This window comes from Fragaria vesca, linkage group LG5 (assembly GCF_000184155.1).
Source record: "Fragaria vesca subsp. vesca linkage group LG5, FraVesHawaii_1.0, whole genome shotgun sequence".
NCBI lineage: Eukaryota > Viridiplantae > Streptophyta > Magnoliopsida > Rosales > Rosaceae > Fragaria > Fragaria vesca.
The window spans coordinates 5,564,707-5,576,903 of record NC_020495.1 but is presented as its reverse complement, the minus strand read 5'-3'; the positions used below and the strand labels follow the sequence as shown (position 1 = coordinate 5,576,903).

The following is a 12,197-nucleotide window of genomic DNA, read 5'->3' as shown; positions in this document are numbered from 1 at the left end:
GATTCATAGTGGTCACATTCTTTTTTCGATGCTTTGTGAAATTATTTCATCACAAGTTTTGACATTTTGATGCTATCAATTTGCTTTATCATAGCAGCACAATTTATATGATATGCTAATAAATAATCATTTAATTAAATTGCATATGCATAGCATATAACATTTTTGAATAAAGCATAGCATATATATAACATTGTAATATGTCACAATGATCGCAAAATAATTTCTTCAAGTAACATGTTAAATATCATGTATTAGCATAAAATTCAATGAAAGCGACAACGTTAATATAAATCATACTTGATAGTTTGCCAAATAAACTGCGTATGAAGCGTTATCTCTCACAATTAGCATTTGGGTTGCCACATTTCAATTGGGTTGTCACCACAATTTACATTTCGATCGTCACATGTCAATAGGCACATGCAAAACCATTCAGATTTATATGATTAGTCACATTTAATCGTAAATAGTAAGTAATAAATGGTGTTATTATAACACAGTAAATAACTTAAACAATAATTACTTTTCTGTTTTTTTTTCTCAGAAAACAGTAAATAGTAAATCTGTGAACAGTAACTAGTAAGTCCATATTCACCATTAAGGGTAAAACGCTTTTCTGGGTCGGATCCAGGTCGTCGGCGCCGCGTCTCTTCCGCTGGCAGAAAAGGCAGGGAGCCAGCGCGGGGGTTGCAGCGCTGCTGGATCGGAGCTTTGGGGGAACCGATCTGGGTTGCTGCTGGAGCCGATCGGGGTTCGTCGAGGTGAGCCGGATCGGGAAGGAGATGTACACGCCGGACGGGGATTCGTCGGAGCAGGAAAGTGAGGCGCGCCGGGGTTCCGGGTCTAGCTCACCGAGGCTAGGAGGATGGACGCGCACATGGAGGCTGGGTCGAGTCCGGCTCTGGGCTTCGCCGAGCAAGGCTCGGCTGGGCGTCACCGGTTGGCTGAGCACGGGAGAGCGTGCCGGCGAGGAATGGCAGAAGAAAAAAAAAGAAAATAGAGAGATTTAGAGTTTTTTTCTTTGGAAAACTCAAGGCTAGCTACGTGCTGATAACGTGTTATAGAAAATATGTAATGGAACAAGGTCACCACATTCTCATTAGAAATCCTCTTTATATAGAGGTGAATTACAACGGTAATTGCACGCACATAATGGCGATAATCAATAGTAATAACAATGTACATAATGACTTATATAACTAATTGAGCCGTTACATCTGTTAATCACTAATGCTTTAATCTATTCTCGTAAGTTACTTTGACTAAGGCACACATAAGGTATTTTTCCTTCAACATACATATATATTTTATTATATTTTCAGGATATGGATAAGAGTTGGATTTCGCTTCCAAAATAGGACAAAAGATATGGTAAAGGAGTTATGAGTTTTCTGGAATATGCGCTGGCTAATGCTAATGGGAATACAATTTTCTATTGCCCGTGCACGAAATGTCAGTGTCGCAGCGATATGCATCGATTTACGATTGACAAAGTACCTGAAGAGTAACGGGTTTTGGGAGAAGTACACATATTGGTTATATCACAGTGAAACATCATCAGGGGGTCCGCATGATCATGGGCAATTTTTTGAGACGGGCAGTACATCCAACGATCCAACAACGGCCTTCATCAACGACATGTTTTCTTATGAGAGCGGTGTATGCGCTCAAGGACAGTATATGCCTGAGCCGGTGCAGCCCTTCCCTACAGTTGTCAACACTGCTAGTATTGACAAGTACAACAAACTGCTTGCTTTCCAACAGACCCCTGTGTACCCCGGTTGTTAGAAGACCGTTCTTGAAAGTGTGATGGACGTAATGAAGATTAAATGTGACACAAAATCGACCGTGAAGGCTGTTGATGATTATCTACAGTACACTGCTTCGATGCTGCCCCACGGTCATCGTCTTCCTACCACTCCTCATAAGGTCCGATGTATCCTGAAAGATCTTGGGCTTTCCTACATCAAGATCCATGCATGCAGATATGACTGCGTTCTCTTCTGGGGTAAAGATCCAGAAGGGAATGGACCTTGGTGGCCTTGACGCATGTCTGGTATGTCACACTGATAGGTATAAACTGACTCCTACAGGCAATAGGAAACCTGTGAAGGTACTTTGGTATTTCCCATTGATGGATAGGTTGGAGCGGTTGTACATGTCTTCACACACAGCCGAAGCTATGAGATGGCACGCTGATAGGGAATTGTATGACGAAGATACCTTTATACACCCTGCTAACGGGGAGGCTTGGAAGCATATAGACAGGGAGTTTCCTCATTTTGCGTCAGAGGTCCGAAATGTGAAGCTCGGGCTCTCATCCGACGGGTTCAACCCTTTTGGCAACATGAGTCTTCAATACAGTGTATGGCCGATGATTTTGGTACCGTACAACCTTCCTCCATGGATATGCATGAAGAAGGAATACAATATATTGAGTTTGTTGATTCCGGGGCCCGGTTATCCAGGGAAGTGTCTCGATGTGTATTTGAGACCTTTGATTGAAGAGCTTAAGTTTTTGTGGGACGTTGGTCATCCCACTTATGACAAGTACAAGCACGAGATGATCCAGATGCATGTCATGGTTGTTGGTACCATCAGTGATTTTCCTGCCCGTGGGATGTTGTCGGGCAACGTTGTTAGGGGATACAAGACTTGTCCAAAGTGCCTTAGCGATGAGGGGAGCAGCAGTCATTGCAACAAGATATGCAAATTGGGTCACCGTACTCTCCTTCCATATGATCACGAATGGCGGTTCGATGCACATGCATTTGATGAGACAATAGAAAACGGTGTGCCTCCCAGAAGATGGACGGGGGAAGAAATTTTAGCAGTGCTTAATGAGTACGATTTTGGGCAGCTCAGCAATCATCCCAATATTATGGCGGTAATACTTGAAAGACCCGACAGGTACAAATTTTGGACACATAAGAGCATATTCTGGGAACTCCCATACTGGATTAAGTTGTTGATCATACATTACCTAAATGTGATGCACATAGAAAAGAATGTTTGCGACAGTGTGGTGGGCACTGTGCTGAACTTGGAGGGGAAGACGAAAGACGGTCCTAAGGCACGCATTGATCTACAAAAAATGCTTACAAGAAGACTTATGTGGTTGAAAGAAGAGAAGAAAAAAATGCCTCAAGCTCCTTACACCGTGAAGCCTGACCAGAAGAACGTAATTTTCAGGTGGATGAGTTGTGTGAAGTATCCTTCAGGCTATGCAGGAAATATAGCCCGGTGTGTGAACTTCCGGGACAATAAGATGCACGGGTTAAAGAGTCATGACTGTCATATTCTACTACAACGTCTCTTCCCTGTTTTCATTCGACCGTTCCTTCCCCGTCAGGTGGTGGAGCCGTTAGTAGCATTGGCAAGATTCTTCTAAAAGTTACGTACACGGGAAGTGAAAAAAATCTAACCTCCGGGAAATGCAAGAGGACATAATTTATATCATGTGTAAATTTGAGAGGATATTTCCTCCAAATTTTTTTTGACATCATGCCTCACCTGATGATCCATCGTCCTGAGCAATTGTTGCTTACCGGTCCAGTACACTACACTTGGATGTATCCCATGGAAATGTACGTTTTTTACACCTGAATTCCTCAATATACATGTTCAATAATCATAATGTAATACCCCGGAAATTTGATATTAGTTTCTAATATTATTTGGGAGTTTTCGAGTTAGAAGTAAGTGTGTTTTTGAGGTTCGAAGAAAGAGCGGAAGTGTTCGGACGCATAAATTTCCTGAAAGGGTTCTTTTTGTTTCTTTAAGGGTCATAGAGTTGACTTTTTACTCGTTGAGTTTCTCAAGAAACTCCCTTCACGAAAGTTGTAGAGCTCAGTGTACGAGTTCGTAGACATGCGACACGCGTAAAACGGACTTCGTAAGAAGAAGTTTTGGTCAGCGGAAGTTTTCTGGTTTTCGGGATTATTAGTATAATAGGAAAAGTTGGGGTTTTTATTTTTTGGAACCCTAATAAACCCCCCCTGTTCAGCTCTCTATCTCTCTCTCTCTTTCTCTCTTCTCTCTCTCTCTCCCGTCTCCATTTTCACCTCAAACTTCTTCCAGCCATAACTCGGCCATCCGGCAACGGATTTGGCCGTGCTTGGTATCGTTGGAAAGCTCTCACTCCCCTCTTTCTATTCATACTAGCCTCACACCCTATGGAGCACTATGCACGGTGCAGCAAGGCCCGCAAGTTGCTACTGTCACCAGCGGTGAAGCTCCAACCGATTCCGGCGACATCGAGGTTTAAGGCTACCCATTTCTGGAAGTTCTTGTCCTTCTGAGCATGATGATACCAGCCTTGAAGCCTAATCCGAAGCGTGGAGCTTTGGAGTTCGAAATGCTCCTTGTTTCTTTTCGGCGACGTTTCCGGCCTCTTTCCGGCCGAATTGGCTTTGGCCACATGTATGAAAAGTGTTCCTTTTGATGTGACTACAAGTTTGCTGTTGGGAGCTTGCTTAGATTTTGAAGTTGATGGGGTGGCGCGTGGGGCCCACTCGTCGCCGCCTGTGGTGGCGCGTGGCAGCGCGTCCAGTAGGGTTCCTAGCTCTAGGTTTTGGTGGTTAGCTAGCTCTTGCTATTATGAGCCTGTTGAGATGTGGAAATTCTAGGTTTGGTGTAAGGTTAGCATGTTAGGACATTAAGTTTAATTTTAGGCTTGTGTGAGGTTTGAGTTTAGGTTTTGAGGATTAGAGGCAGCCTGTATTGAGTCGTTAATTATGACGACCTTGGAAAGTTGTCATCTCGTGGGTTAAGGTTTGTTAAAGGTGCAATATTCTCTTTAGTTGTTTGGTTACTAAGGTTAGTATTTGTGTTGTTAGGTAGCTTGTGGAGTTGTTTTTTAGCTTGGTTCTTGAGTTTTTTTGTGAAGACGCAGCGGGATTTTTAGGTGAGTAACATCTCACTAAGGTTCACTTTGTGACCTATTTATTTATGGTTACGGTGTTCTCCATTCAGTGGTGGAACTCGTTTATGGGCAAGGCATGACGGTGCACCTCTTCAAGTGTAGATGGTTTGATACTAGGCCGCAGAGCATGAAAACCGATCAGTATGGAATATTAGCGGTGGACACTGCTACAAGTTGTTACGAAGATGACCCGTTCGTTTTTGTCATATCGGTAAAACAAGTGTTTTATCTTGATGACTTTGCTAAGGGTGACGCGTGGAAAGTAGTCAACCTTGTGCACCCTCGAAACATTTACCGAGCGGCTACACTTGGAGAGGCCGAACACGAGGAAGAAGATGTTGCGTATCAAGAGCCCAGCGCAATATATATTCCTAACTCCTTTACCGTTCACCTTAATAATTTTAAAGCGGGTTGTTCGGTGCGAATTCGTGATGAAGAGCCAAGGCTTATTGATGTTGATCCAAATCAAGAAACAGACGAAGACTCTAGCGATAAGGAAATGTATAGATTACCAGAAATTAATTCTGACACCGAAGAAGACTCATCGGATGATTCCGATTACGAGGCTTAGTTTTAATTCTGATTACATTAATTTGTAATAAAAAAGAATGTATTACCTTTATATTTTACATATGTTGAATTCATATTTATGCTATTTTATATGAATTTTGATGATATATGAACAGGAAATTAGTATGGTTTACATTAAACCTTCTGTTTTTTTAATGTATTTTTTATACTTTAGCCGACGAAATATCCCATAATTCGTCGGCTTAAACAATCTTAGCCAATGAAATATACTATAATTCGTCGGCTTAAAACATCTTAGCCGACGAAATATACCATAATTTGTCGGCTAAGATGCGTTTAGCAGACGAATACCCTAATATTTCGTCGGCTAAATCCTAAACCCTAAACCTTAACCGATGAATACCCTAATATAGGACTTGTTGCGTCTTATCGGTTTGAAACTATTTTCAGTTGAAGGTCCGGCCAAAATACGTAATTTAGACGGTCCAATGACCTTTTCCGTGCGTTAAGGGGTTCGACTTACGAGATTCACCGTCCGGATCGAGCCCTTAACCTTGTCGGATCAAGTTGAATTTTTTCCCATATATGTATTTTATCATGATGGTCAGATCTGACAGTGGGATTTTCGTTTCTCAAGTTTGATCATCACAATCACAACATGCCTACTAATGTTGTATAACTTGTTTACCAAGTGTTTAAGTAAATGTTCCGTTTCAAAAACAAACTATACTTAGAACGTTCAAACGCAAAAAAGTAGTGAAATAAGATATGACCAGAATGGTGAAATACGTCTACGGTTGAAAAATCACGGTATTCCAGTAAAGTCTCGATGCCGATAGTTGCGGTCAATGCAATTTTCCATTCTTTTTCCCTATAGGTAGCCTTATCTTCGGTGGTTATTTTCTGTAAAATTTTTATATGACTTGTTGCGTCTCATCGGTTTCAAACTATTTTTAGTTGATGGTCCGGCCAAAATACGTAATTTAGACGGTCCAATGACCTTTTCCGTGCGTTTAGGGGTTTGACTTACGGGATTGACCGTCCGGATCGAGCCCTTAACCTTGTTGGATCAAGTTGAATTTTTTCCCATACATGTATTTTATCATGATGGTCATATCTGACTGTGGGATTTTCGTTTCTCAAGTTTGATCATCACAATCACAATGTGCCGAATGTATAAAAAGTACTTTAGCCGACGATATTCACAGGTTTAGCCGACGAATTTCAAAGGTTAGCCGACGAATTTCAAAGGTTCAGCCAACGAATTTCATATTTTAGCCGACGAATTTAAAGGTTTAGCCGACGAAGTAATTATTTCGTCAGCTAAAGGTATCGGGACCATAGAAAACGCAGCTCTCTACAGCCTCCACAGAGCGACGAAAAAACCCTAACTAACACCCGGTCCGCCTCCGTGAGCCCTCACCGCACTCCCGGTCGCCCTCTCCCTCTCCCGGTCTCCCTCTCCCTCTCCCGGTCTCCCTCTTTCTCTCCTGGTCACCCTCTCCTTGTCCTGCTCGCCTGCTCCGCCGCTTGCTCGCCTGCTCATCACTCGCTAGGTGGTGTAATCCTCTGATTTTGATTTCGATATGCCATTCTAGGGTTTCGAATTTGGGAATTTAGGGTTTTTATGCGGTATTGATATTGTGGATTGGTTTATGATGAATATATATATATGGTTGCTGTTTGTGTGACTTCGTTGTGGTTTGGATTATGCAAGTTTTAATCTATGGTTGCTGAAATATTGTGGATATTTTCGATGCCTATTGATTTTGTATATGATTTACGTGTGGTGTGTCATTATTAAGTTTCATGTAGCCTGGATCAGTTAGTAAATTAGTTTAGTGATTCACATATATGATTAGAGCAAAACAGAGAGCGACATTGTTAAGCATTTGTGTTGATGTGGAATTCGGAATGGTGGATAGTAGCGTCTCTTTTTTTAGGTTAATTTGTTTGCAAGTGATTTTGTTGATTGGTGGTGTGAATGAGATTAACTGTACAAGTACATAGTTATTTGGGACATTGGTATGTCGTAAATCGATTTCTAGGTGCTTAAAAATTGAGGCAATAAATCTTTGGAGTTCTGCTGATTGTTATCTTTCTTGTTATCTTTGGAATATAATTAAAAAAATCTACCCAAATCTACTCCTTAACTCCTACTAGGCACCTCCACATATCTTTTTAGTAAAAAGATATAATCATTCGCTTTTCTTTCTCAGCCTTGATTTAAATTAATATTTTAAACAGGATGAGCGGTAATTTTAGATCGACGAAGGGTTCGAAGGGCCAAAGGTCCGAATCGTCTGAGGGAACCTCTAGCAACCCTCAAACATCGTTCCAGGGCCCCATGAGAGCCAGACGTGCGACCCTTCTGGAGACGGCGCAGAGGCAGCCGAGCGTTTCCCATTCCTCGAGGCAGCTGGAGGTGCCCCCTTCATCGATGAGGCAGCTGTGGCCTCAGACCCAGACGGAGGTGTCTGCACCCCGTATGCCTGAGATACACCGGGCGCCCGCTCCGGGTCCTACTACTTCGGATGGTGGGTCAGATGGGGTATAGATGCCGCCGCCTCATCTGTTCCTTCCGCGGATGATACCGGCCTTACCTGCAGTCAATGGCTCAGGGACGCCGATTTATCCACTGCCCCCGTCAGTGGCTCCATCAACGGCGTACCGGTTCGTGCCTTTTGATACGCCTCTTATTTCCACGAGGGTATCATCATCTGCGACAGAGACGGAATCCGTCGCGTCCGCCGCATCGCCCTCAGGTAATGAAAGATGAATGATTTGTTTTCTTATAATTAATAATAAAGGGTCTCCGATTTTAATAATCAATTTGGTTTATCATGTGATAGGCATCGTCGGAGCGAAGCCGACAAAGAAGAAGAGAGGCCCCGTCACAGGGAAGGCTCTCGAGAAGACCGTCAGTACCTCAGGGAGGATCGTCATCGGTACTGACGGGGATGGCCACATAGTATCGGGCGGGAAGTCGAGGACAAACTCCAGCCGCGTGGGAGCGCTCATCAGGGATAGAGTCCCTATGTTGTGGTCAGACTGGGGCGAGGTCCCGCAGGAGATTAAGGACATGGTCCACAACGCGATGTCGATGAGTTTACAAAATGCCTCAATAATATTATGTATTACATTGTTGATTTCTCGAAAAACTAAACTAATAAACGGTTAAATGCAGGTGTGGTTTAAGGTTCCCGAGCACCTGAAGAACAGCTGGGCGGACGTTGTGCATGGAGGAAGGTACGTTGGGAAGTTAATGAAAAAACAAAATTGTATGTGATATTAATAATATTTCTAATATTTTTGTTATATCTGTAGGTATAAGGAGTGGAAGAACAAGTTGCAGACCCACTGGACTACGCACGGGAACGCACCTTCTGGTACCCCTGCTGAGTTCCAGTACAGGGAGTATGAGTGGCGTTAGCTTCTGACATCAGAATTCAACAACCCTCGTAAACAGGTATTTAAAAAATTAATTAGTTAATTTGTCATTAAGTACGTCCGTTTTTAAATATTTTACTAATAGTTTATTTTTTCTTTGAATGTCGTTTCTCGGGCTAACGCTGAGAACCGGCAACGCAACACAAGGAACCATCGTGTCGGTTCTAGACCGTTCGCTGTCTTCATGGACGAGGCGGCCAGGGAACATCCAGAAGTCAACTGGTACGTTTATACGTACGAGAAGACATATCCTGACGCCCAGGAGGATATTGTAAGTCATCTTACGTTTTTAAATTTTTAATTTTACTTATATATATGTCAAAATGTTAATTAATCATTTTTTTCCTATCCAATTAGGCGAAGGTGAGGGAGGCTAGTGACGAGGTGATGAGTGCTATAGTGAGGGAGACATGGCCGGACACGCAAGAGGAAAAGATGTCTGAAGCTATGTCCCGGATCGACACTTCGGATCCGAGGGTTGGGGCGAGGATCATGGGCACAACCTTCCCACTGCGAGAAAACAACTTCTACTGCCAGGGTCTAGGAAAGAAGGGCGAGGGGGTCCTGAAGACCACTCCAGGATTTCAACGAAAGGCAGCCTCGACCAACAGCAGGATGACTCAGCTAAAGTCGGAAGTTGAGAGACTACAGGAACAACAAGCTGCTCAGGCTGCCGCTCATGCCGCCCAGATCGCCGACCAGAGAGCCTATACTGCCGCGGTATATGCCGCCCAGCAGGCCCAACAGCAGCAGATGTTCCAGTACTTGCAGGAGTTTACAGCTGCCCAGCTTCAGGGACTTCCAGCTCCGCCCATGCCTACGCCTATACCGCTACCTTAGCCGTCGCAAACTCCTCGGCAACAGCCCCCAGAATCGGATATTGATTTAGACCATCTAGATTTTGTGTAGTTGATCAATTATATAGTTTTATGTGTTTGTTGTTGGTTATATTTATGGAATTGTTTTGGTGTATTTTGCAGCTTCCTTAGAATGGAATTGTTTTTTTTTATTGGAATGGAATTACAGCTGACGAAACATGTAAGATACTCGTCGGCTATAATATTTTTAATTTTTTTTAATAAGGTTTAGCCGACGAATTATGGCATGTTTCGTCGGCTAAACCATTCTAACGCCGACGAAACAGACTATATTTCATCGGCTGTAGTTATTTTTAATTTTTTTATTACACACTTTAGCCGACAAATATCTTAATGTTTCGTCGACTAAAGTATCAGACTATGGTCGACGAAACATTAAATATATTCGTCGGCTAAATTCTGGGACAATAGCCGACGACGTCTTCTGTCGTCGGCTAAATACTGGGACAATAGCCGACGACGTTTTCTAGTTTCGTCGGCTAAAGTCATCGCCGACGACTCTTTCCCGATGAAACTATAGCCGATGAAGGCTCGTCGGGTAAGATCTTAGCCGACGAATTAAGCTAACAGGCCGACGAAACTTTTTCGTCGGCTGGCTAAAATGCTTGTCTTGGTAGTGACACCCAAGAGGCCAAGAAGGTGATAGCTGATAGGGCATCTTAGACCGTACCTAATTAATCTCATCTTTCCTAATTTTATATATGATATTTGTTTCTTAATGATCAAGCAAAATATGAAACTCCCTATTATCGGGCGTCTGTACGGCCTAAGTTTTTAAAATGTGGTGCGCAAATAGTGTATTCCAGACTGAGTTAGGAGAGCCTGCTTAATTGTGTTTTCTGAATAATTCAGTTGGGCTAACTGGGTCTTCCATCTCGGATTCGATGTTAGAGCCGGTACAGTAATTTCTACTGCATCGATTTTTGACGTCGAAAAGGCAACATACCGTCAAGTATTGTACAGATCATTCATATCCGAGCTGTTTGTGCCATACATGGACCCAACTGATGAATGGTACTACAAGACCTTCTTCGAAGCCGGTGAATTTGGGTTTGGTCAATCTGCTTCGCCCCCAGAGCCCTTGACCGATTGCCCTGAAAATGTTGTATTCATGGACGCTCACTATGCTAGCTCAGATGGGACTCCGGTGAAAATAACAAATGCTTTTTGCATATTTGAGCAACATGCAGGGAGTGCCTTGTGGCGGCACACTGAAATAGCAATTCCAGGGGAACTGGCAAGGCATTGAAAATTCATTTTCAGTTTTGATCTAAACAAATTTGTGATATCTTACATGAGAGCTTAATATGGTTTTAATGTACGTAGATGACCGAGGTTAGACCAGAGACAAACTTGATAGTGAGGATGGTTTCGACTGTGGGGAACTATGATTATGTACTTGACTGGGAATTTAAGCCAAGCGGTTTGATTAAGTTTGGGGTACGTTCATATGATGAACTTGACTGGGAGGAGGTGGAGACCGGGAGAGGGAGGGAGGGAGGAGGGAGGAGGCAGAGACTAGGAGAGGGAGGGAGGGAGGAGGGAGGAGGCGGAGACCGGGAGAGGGAGAGGAGGCGGAAGAGGAGGCTAGGGTTTTTCTGCTGTCGAGCGCAAGTTAAACCCGACAACTTTAGCCGACGAAATAATTATTTCGTCGGCTAAAGCTAAAAATCTCGTCGGCTAAACCTTCGAAATTCGTCCACTAACCTTTGAAATTCGTCGGCTAAAGTACTTTTATACATTTGGCACATTGTGATTGTGATGATCAAACTTGAGAAATAGAAATCCGACCGTCAGATCTGACCACCATGACAAAATACATGTATGGCCAAACATTCAACTTGAACCGACAAGAATAAGGGCTCGATCCGGACGGTCAATCTCGTAAGTCAAACCCCTAAACGCACGGAAAATGTCGTTCGGCCGTCTAAATTACGTATTTTGGCCGGACCTTCAACTGAAAATAGTTTTAAATCGATGACACACAATAAGTCGTATAAAAATTTTACGCAAAATAACCACCGAAGATAGCGCTACTTATAGGGGGAAACAATGAAAAATTGCATTGACCGCAACTATCGGCACCGAATATTTACCGGAATAGTGTGATTTTTCAACCGTGGATGTATTTCACCATTCTCGTCATATCTTATTTCATGACTTTTTTGCGTTTGAAGGTTTTACGTATAGTTTGTTTTTGAAACGAAACATTTACATAACATTTGGTAAACAAGTTATACAACATTAGTAGGCATGTTGTGATTGTGATGATCAAACTTGAGAAACAGAAATCCGACCGTCAGATCTGACCATCATGAACAAAATACATGTATAGGGAAAAAATTCAACTTAATCCGACAAAGTTAAGAGCTCGATCCGGACGGTCAATCTCGTAAGTCAAACCCCTAAAC

The 12,197-nt window shown here is 42.9% G+C and overlaps 1 pseudogene; it reads left to right on the top strand.

Moving 5' to 3' along the window:
• Nucleotides 1-12,197, top strand: part of LOC101307895 — a 29,912-nt pseudogene that overhangs the window by 9,086 nt on the left and 8,629 nt on the right.